The 8803-nt window shown below is 38.6% G+C and overlaps 1 long non-coding RNA gene across 1 annotated transcript; it reads left to right on the top strand.

Moving 5' to 3' along the window:
- The first annotated feature begins 3674 nt into the window (after positions 1 to 3674).
- On the top strand, positions 3675 to 8489 carry LOC308397239. The gene is made up of 3 exons (XR_013971709.1): positions 3675 to 3752; positions 6644 to 6734; positions 7542 to 8489. It is a non-coding gene; the product is annotated as an uncharacterized lncRNA (long non-coding RNA).
- Positions 8490 to 8803: the final 314 nt, after the last annotated feature.

Genomic DNA, 8803 nt, shown 5'->3' with positions numbered 1-8803 from the left:
GTTACATGAATGTGTAATGAGTAAACTTTAAACTACGCGACTTAATTTAATTCGGACTGCATAAACCTCACATAGATCCTGGGCAACATATAAATAAACCTTTAATTGAAAAAAGTTTTTTTTTTTTTTTAAGTAAATCCACCTGAACTTACCCTGAGTTTAAAAGGAGAGGTTTAGAAGGCAGAAAGAGGCGCAAGCGAAACAGGGTGCTTAAGATGAAGTGTTATACTGACATCTGGTGGCGGTAAGGCAAAGTGTTGCTCGATAAATGTTGAAGATAAAGCACACGCTGTTATTCCAGACCTGTCATAGCTAGTCAACGTAGAATTTATGTTTTCAGTCAAACTTACACCATAATACTTTTCACATGTCTAATCAGTCATCCGACTAATCAGAAGACACCATATTAAGAGTTGGTATGGAGAAAAAAATAATGAAATCTGAGGCTTTTTGGTCCGCTTTTCTACGTTGTAGAACATAAAGAAATGAAAGATATGACAAAAATGACTTTAATAGCTGAAGATTCTGGCTTCCTGCATTTTGAATGTGGGTTTATTTACCTTATTTTTGTTACAGCCTAATTTAGTCTTTGAGGTTAATAAAATAAATAAAAGTCGCATTATTTTCATTACAAACAGTTTTATGTATCACACATCTGGAAACAGCTATGCCTTTTAAACTGGCAAAACACAAATCCAGTGTTTTCTTCTTGTGTGCACAACAAATATACGGCACTGCCAGCAGAGGGAGGCCTCGTCTTACATTACAAATATTTGATTCATTAAAATTCTGTGTTTTTGTATGCGTTTAGAGCTCTCTCGTTAGGTTTTACTGATATATCAATAAATAATTATAAATCACACGGTCAAACTAACTGCAATTTTATGTCTGGATAATTATACCTGAACATTAGTAGATATTTTTCAATTAAGCCGCATTTTTTGAGTCATTAAAAAAAATTAAACAAAAAAAAATGCAAAGGCAGACTCATTTCATAATCACAACATGAATAAAACACTTCTAACCAGCCCCGCTCTATTTGAGGCTTTTCTGTTCATGGCTGAATCCATGCCAGTCTCTGCTCATATCGCTGCTATTTAATAGACTGTGCCGGCTTAGCCCCCTCTCTGGACCCTCAGTAAAGTGCCTGCTGATTGGTGCGCAGAAAACAGCAACCATGGCAACCAGCTGTTTGGCAGTTTCTCTGTTGGAGGAGATGTGGAGGGGGCGCGGCTGGGGGGGCACATTAGCCTATAGGTATAATCACATACTGACAGACAGACATATAAACACACACTGCAGCATCATTCTTTCCAGCTATCTGGTAGCTATATTTATCCAAAAGGTTTGACCCAAGACGCTCAACAGCCGGTTTTTGTTTTCAGTCTACCACACAAAGGCACCACATGCATCTCTTAAATTACTGTTTAAGTCATGATGTCTGATTTATTTAGCTTGTGTCCTGCTTTTCTCAGAGACCTGAAAAGCCAGTATGGGTGGTGTTCAGGGTCATGTGTGTTTGACTGTGTTCACATGTGTATGACAAAAGCACCTCAAATTGTTTAACCTTCAGATTCTCACTACATAGAAAAAGGACTCTGGTTGCTCATTCACATGCATGCCGCTTCCCTAAAGAGCGAGGGACATAAAGGATTGGGTACGTATGTCTGCGTGACCTAAATGTGGACAAGATTTGAAGTGACTGGTTCATTCTAGACGTTCACACTTAGAGATGCTGATCCTCTGTTGATTAATTCTCATGGCTCTTCATCCACGGCTGTAATCAGCTAAGGGTGGCTGCTGGGAAATAAGTAGATCGAGGAACCGATTAATGCAGAGGACAAGCTTTTGCCTGCCATTTTGATTCATTTGTAGTCCTGTGCGTTTGTGTGTGGATATAGAGCCAGTAACATCAGGGTGGGAGTCAGATCACTTTCTTGATTAATAAATTTGATTTAAGCAGAAGAATCAACAATCCAGAACAAACAGAAGACCCATAAAGACCCATGGTTTTTGATATTTCTTTATTTTCTGCCACATAAGCGACAGTCAACATAAAATCTGAAAAACACGTCATCTACTGCTTTTGTTTACGTTTCAAAATTGACTTTGCCTAATTAAAATTGTGTAACCCAGTGAAACTAGCACACACAAGTCCTTACACGGACCTTGAATGTTCAACATTTGACAGAACGGTTTGACTTATAGTGACGATATATGTTTTTGATGGTCCTTTGACAAGGACAACTTCACTTAACCCAAGCTCCTTTGAATTAGTCATCATGCCACAACACTGTGCTACTTTTCCATTTGTATTTACAACCGAATGAGTCACTAAATAATGAGATACTGGTAACTGCAGTTCTGAGTACAGGTGAAGTCAGTGTTGCACTTCTACGAAGTGCTGAGAATCTGGGATGTTATGAGGTAAACAATGCAAAAGCTGCATAAGTTTATTTCAAACCAGTTGGCAGAGAAATGCTCCTGTGTTGAGGATAGTAACACATCACAACCTACAAAAAACTTAACAGATTAGCAATGGACACTCATAGCTTAGCTGTGAATTTTCACACAGCTCCCATAATTATTTTCTTGTTTGTAGCACTGCTGTGATTTTTTTTTCAAAGGTTATTGTTTGAAACCTGTTGGTTGTAAAGTGTCAGACAGGAAATCCATTATCACAGAGAGGGGCTATGATGTCATATAGCTCCTTGGTTGTGCTTGAAACAACTACTTTATGTGGCATGTATTTACCTGTTTAACACAGATAATACATAATGTATAAACATTTCTTTACTTAAGTGAGAATCGACTTATACAATGTTTATAGAAAGCAGTCTTTGTCCCAGGAAAGGCTCTTACAAACCTTAACGAACTTTTTAAAAATGTAAATAAAAACAGAATGCAGTAAACTGAATATCTCACAAATCCATATTTTATTTACAACAGAACATAGACAACACATTAACTATTTAAACTGAGAAAATGCACTATTTTCATTTTATGATTGCAGGCAAGTAATTTTAGCAGCCAGACTCTTCTACTGTTCTTATATGCAAAGCCTTCCCTGAAAAAGACATCGTCTGGACCTGCGTATACTTTGCAGCTTTCATAGCGCCCTTTCAGATGTGCAAGTTGCCAGTTCCATAGGCACTGATGCACTTCCATGGGGAATAAGCACTTTAACATTAATGACAGGAAGTAACCAAAAAAAAAAAAAACCCCCTGAAAACTGAGACAGGGCAGTACAGTTGGCATGAGGAAATGAAGAACTTAGTATCAGAGTCCAGCCTGAGGGTCATGACAAATAATAAAAGAGACACCACTTGGACCAAAGCATACAAAATTATTAACCAAATAAAGTAGAAAACTGTAGTACTCCATGAGGTTTGCTAATCAGTGTTCTTGGTGTATCAGTATCTGGATGGGTTACTGAATGCTAAGAATGCCTAATGTTGTATAGAATAAAATATAAAACAATCAGGCCAAAGCTAACCGAACAAATAACACAATGAATTGTCTCCCTGAATGGAGAAGAGCTGAAACAGTCAGCTCTTAAATGCTTCAAGGAGACTGGTCAGGGGCTTTCAGTTGCACTGATTAACCCCGCCTACCAGGAACTTGCAAGACAACTCACAGGGACACATGGGGAAAAACACAGCGGGAACTGGCCAAGGGAGAGGGCTGTTACACTCAAAACACAAACGGGATCAACAAAGCCAACCGATATTAGGACCACGACATGCATACAGGTTTTGCATCTTTAAATGTATAAACTTCTCAAACCTTAGCAAATGACACTATTTAATAATGTTTTATTGGTTTCTACTATAATATTTTCAAAACGTGTTACCCAGATGGTAACAATGTAAGATATTTACCATGGCAGAACCATGGCATGTATGCCATGGGAAGCCTTTACAGGTGCACAAATTAGTGTGTGTGTCTATGTCTGTGTGTGTGTGCGTGTGTGTGTCTCTGTGTGCGTGTGTGTGCACTCCTTGCACTCCTAGATTTTTAACTCATGCCTTTTGCAGATCTTTGTAGAGGATAGTGACGTTAATGTGCTTTGCAACAAAGCACATTACTGTAGCAGTGTAATTGATGTTTTCTTGGAATATACTTTGACATTGCTGGAGTTTTATAACTGACATGAAAGCACATGATTAACCATTAATTACTTCTACTCAGATATCAGTGTTACCTTTGACTTGTTTTTTTTTTTTTTCACTTTTGGCTCTTGTGACTTTTAAGTCACCATCTGCTTCTTTGTGTCTGGCGCTGCTTTTTCTTCAGTCACTTTATTCTCATTACTTTTGTAGAAGTGGGCAGAGAGACAGGACCATCTCTATATAGTAATAAACTATTTATGACACTTGCCAAACAAGTTTAAGCAGGTTTAAGTAGCTCTGCTGCTTTAACTTGCCGTGGGACAACTATACTGTTGTTTGTTGGCCACTGTCTGAATTATGAGGAAATGTGGGTCAATCTTATTTTTTTCCCTTTGATTAAATATTTTACTTTGATTGTTTTTCCTAATATTGCTCTTTCAGATTAAATGCTATTGCTGTTATTTGTGCACTTGTAATGATGCACTAAGCATGTATTCTACCTGGTTTGCTTAATGAAAATAACCTCTTTATGTGTCTCTATCTCTACATAATTCACTAGAAACAGATGGTATCATGAAGAATGATCTGTCCTCCCTCCTGTGGATAGACAGATCACCCACCAGGATTCCCCCCATGTTGTCTAAATAGACTTGGCCTGCCTGAGTGTGCGCGCACACACACACGTTCACGGGGTGGGTGGGGGGTGGGAGGGGTTGTGTTCTCATATGTTTATGAGAACTTTTACAGCTGACCAATCCCAGCCCTCTGAATGAAAGGGCCAATCACAACAAAGAAAACAAGCCTAAAAAAACAAGTAGTTCATGCACAAACAGGCCAGCAGACATATGGCTTCTAAATAGTGCTATTAAATCTAAATCCTTGAGTTAATCCCCTGGGTAGTCGCAGAAGTATTGTCTATACTGTGTTTATAACAGCAGTGTTTATCATTAAATATTCATAATACTCCTCCACGATGATAATATCTAGCGGTATATGTTCTTATGAATTGCAGAAGATGCACAAATGAGCATAAATGATCTCCATAATTATGTCAGACATCATGAGAGTCTGTCTGCTAAGTTATTATTAATGCACAATAACATTTTCACTCTCATCATTCTACAGAGGAGTATACACTTACAATGTCATTGTAAGTAACAAGTTTGACTTCCTTTTAGCTCCAGAACTGCCTTAATTCTTCATAGCACAGATTCAACATGGTGGTGGACACATTCCTCACAGATTTTGGTTCATATTGACCTGATAGCATCACACAGTTGTTGCAGATTTGTTAGCTGCACATTCATGATGTGAATCGATATCTGTGACTGTGGAGGTCATTTGAGTATGCATGCTGCAGCAGAAACTGAGAATCATCATTCCTTTTCAAAACAGGCTCATTTTTTTTTTAGGTTTAATGAATTCAAGAGGCGTTATTTCACATAACAGACATCAAACTAATTTGAACCTGAATGGAGGGAACGATAACTCATAAGACAGCTCAAACAGAGTGTTTTTTAAAATTGTTTTATTCCCTGTTTCTCTGCTTGTGTTCGACGTCAAGTCACGTACATTCATTCAGAGTTACAGTTAATTATATTAAGTATACTCTTAATATTATTTTATTGACAGTGATGTTCAGTTAGCTAAGTTACATCATAGAAACATAGTCCAAATAGCTACTTTTTACGTTGATACTATGAGTACATTTCAAATCCTGTACTTTTTTTTTACTCAAGTAAAGGTGTTGACTCAGTATTTTAAGTTTTATCAGAGTATTTTTAACGCAACTATTTCTGCTTGTAATGAAGTGTTAGAGATGTTCTTCTGAATGCTTTGGTTGTGATGAGTGCTTATTTGAGCTGCTGTTGCCTTCCTATCAGCTCCAAGCAGTTTGGTCAGTTACTCTGACCTCTGGCAAAACTTCCGCTTCTTCAGAACGTCTGCTCACTGGATGTTTTCTCTTTTTTGGACCTTTCTCTGAGACGGATGTGTGGGAAAATCCCAAAAGATTAACAGTTTCTGAAATACCCAGACCAGCCTCTCTGGCATCACCAACCATGCCGTATTGAAAGTCTCTTATATCACCTTTCTTCCTCATTCTGACAGCTTGATTTGAACTTCAGCAGGTCATATTGATCATGTCAACATATCTAAATGCATTTGGTTGCTGCCATGTGATGGGCTGATCAGATATTTGGGTTAATGAGCAGTCGAAAAGATGAATATAATAAAGTGGCTGGTGATTATTTTTAAATGTCTTTCCTGCAAAAGCATTCGTTGCAGTTAACACCACTTTTTCTATGTTAGATATATTTAGATATTGCATCTTTAACACAGCTGTAAACCTTAAATGTAAAATATACTCAGATATACAAATTGGCCACTTTGGAAACTGTGTTTATTTTTTTTAAATATACTTGGGCAAAATACTGAATCACAACAAAACTGCTCTTGCGTGTAATCTGAAAAAATGTGATCGAGAAGACAAACCAACAAAACGCTGTATGAATTTCTCATTTGACCTGTAGGCCAAAGTGGGAAGTGTAAAGCAAGAAATAAGGGATGGGAAGGTTGCAAGAACTTCAACTTCATCCATTATGTCTGACTGATAATGCTTCTGTATGTATATTGAATTTTAACTACTTTTCAGTACTTTTTTAAGTATTTCAGACTGTTGCATTGGTATTTCTTCTAAAAAATATTGTGTAAGCATTACAGTGGTGTAGTTATTAGCACTGTTGCATTGATGCATGGTTTTGAGTTTGAACCTCTTGCTGGCTACACTTGGGGGGTTTTCCTTTCGGCACTCCAGCTTCCTCCAACCAAAGATGCATCTTCATTTAGCAGTTAGAAAATGGATGATGACTCTCCTGCCATTCCCTAACATACAGTGGATACTATTTTTTTCTTTATACTAATCTCATCTATACCAGCTAATGTATTTTGAACCTATTCTTAGTAAAACTGGTGCACATGTACAACAGCAGGTCATACTCATTCAGCCAAATCAGCTCTCTGTATTTGCCTTGAGCCATAGTAGTAGTAATAGTAGTCACAATGCACAAAATTAATATTTCAAACAAAGTCTGTGTGCGTTTGTGCACACTCACATTTTTTATGCTTAAACAACAAGAGTTGTAACATTTTATTGGAGTGGAAAGTCGAATGGACGTGGTGTAGCGAAATTAAAGAGTTTTCCCATAACATGCATTGCAGGATTTACCACGCACACATGTGCAGACTGTGTAAGTGGAACACATGCATGTGTGTCATATAGTATTTATAAAGTGCAGAAAGGAGGTTGTTCTCAGAGATTTGGTTGTACTTACTGTTGAAGAAGAATAAAATATTCAGTAAGCATCCAAAAGTTACTCAGATTGAGACATCACTATCTAAGCCTCTTCATGCATTTCTTCTTTTTAACAGGGTTACTGTGCATCAGTTAATCACGGTGATGACAACAAGAGAAACCTGCATGCTGTGCCCTCTTTGCACAGAATGCTGGTCTAGTGTGCAAAGGATGACAGAGAGTCATGAGGGCAACAGAAGAAAAAATCAACCCCCATTTTCGTACTCCCATTCGGTGGAATAAATGATGCTGTATGACTGAATTGCCTGTCATGTGAATGAATGAACAGGCTGCAGCGGCGTTACTCCCTGCACCAGCATTTCTCTGATGGTGCTGTTAGGTTCCACAGCAGTGGGTACACGATGGGATCTATCTTCAAGCTGTGGAGAATTGTGTCACTCCATCTCCCATCTCTTGCTCCACTGCACCCAGGGATATCTATCTTTTTATATTCATAATATTTTCCCCTTCTTTTCTTTGTGAAATGTTTGCATGAAAGACTACCGAATCCACAGAGAAGAAAGGGGAGGGGGAACGTAGTGAAGAAGAAAGAAAGGTAGAGGAAATTATATGATCAACAGAGAGAATGGCAAATGGGAAGAGGGGGATGGGAAGACTACAGGAGGGTCTTTACAGCAGGAGATATACTGCACTGTATTCTGTTGTACGACTTGAAATGCACTCCTCAGAAAACACAATCTGGCAACAGCTCGCCGAAATGACACATCCTCCTGCTGGTGTCGTTTAATTTCATACATCCATACAATTTCCCTGTTTGTGTCAAACAGCTGTCTTCCTTTCACATCAGCGTTAATATCGTAAAACGCCGTGACCAACAGCAACTTGTGAGCACCGTGCTGCTGTGAGATTTGCTGGTGTGCAGCCAGTTGACTGAACCGGGCAGGCTGACTGGCAGGGAGGGAGCTCCTGTCTTTAACTATTCTCCTCACATTCACCTTGCAGTCCCAATTATTCAAGGCAGCGTGCACTAGCACTCTCTGCCAGCCAGCCCCAGCTGTGAAAAGTGGGTCATGGAATTAAAGGCACACACACACACGTGCAGCAGCACCAGCAATGCATGTGCAATTCTTGTTCTTGCAGTGAAATCCAGAGTGGCTGCTTAGAAATATGTTTTAATGATTCAAAAGACCTTCATTGTCACGCTCTTTGCCACAAAAAAAAAGCTGTTTTAACATTCATTAAATGTGTCTCTCTGGCCTCTATTCTTCCACCTGACTTTCCTTCAGAAACAAAATATACAAGCCGAGTGAAGGCATGCTGACATGTTCCCCCCAAGATACAAGATCATTGCAATGATCAATGTGTAGACTCTTGCAGA

The sequence above is a fragment of the Rhamphochromis sp. 'chilingali' genome (assembly GCF_963969265.1).
Source record: "Rhamphochromis sp. 'chilingali' genome assembly, chromosome: 5".
In the NCBI taxonomy this organism is placed as follows: domain Eukaryota; kingdom Metazoa; phylum Chordata; class Actinopteri; order Cichliformes; family Cichlidae; genus Rhamphochromis; species Rhamphochromis sp. 'chilingali'.
Note: the sequence above shows the minus strand (reverse complement) of the source record. Positions and strands in the feature narration are given on the sequence as shown.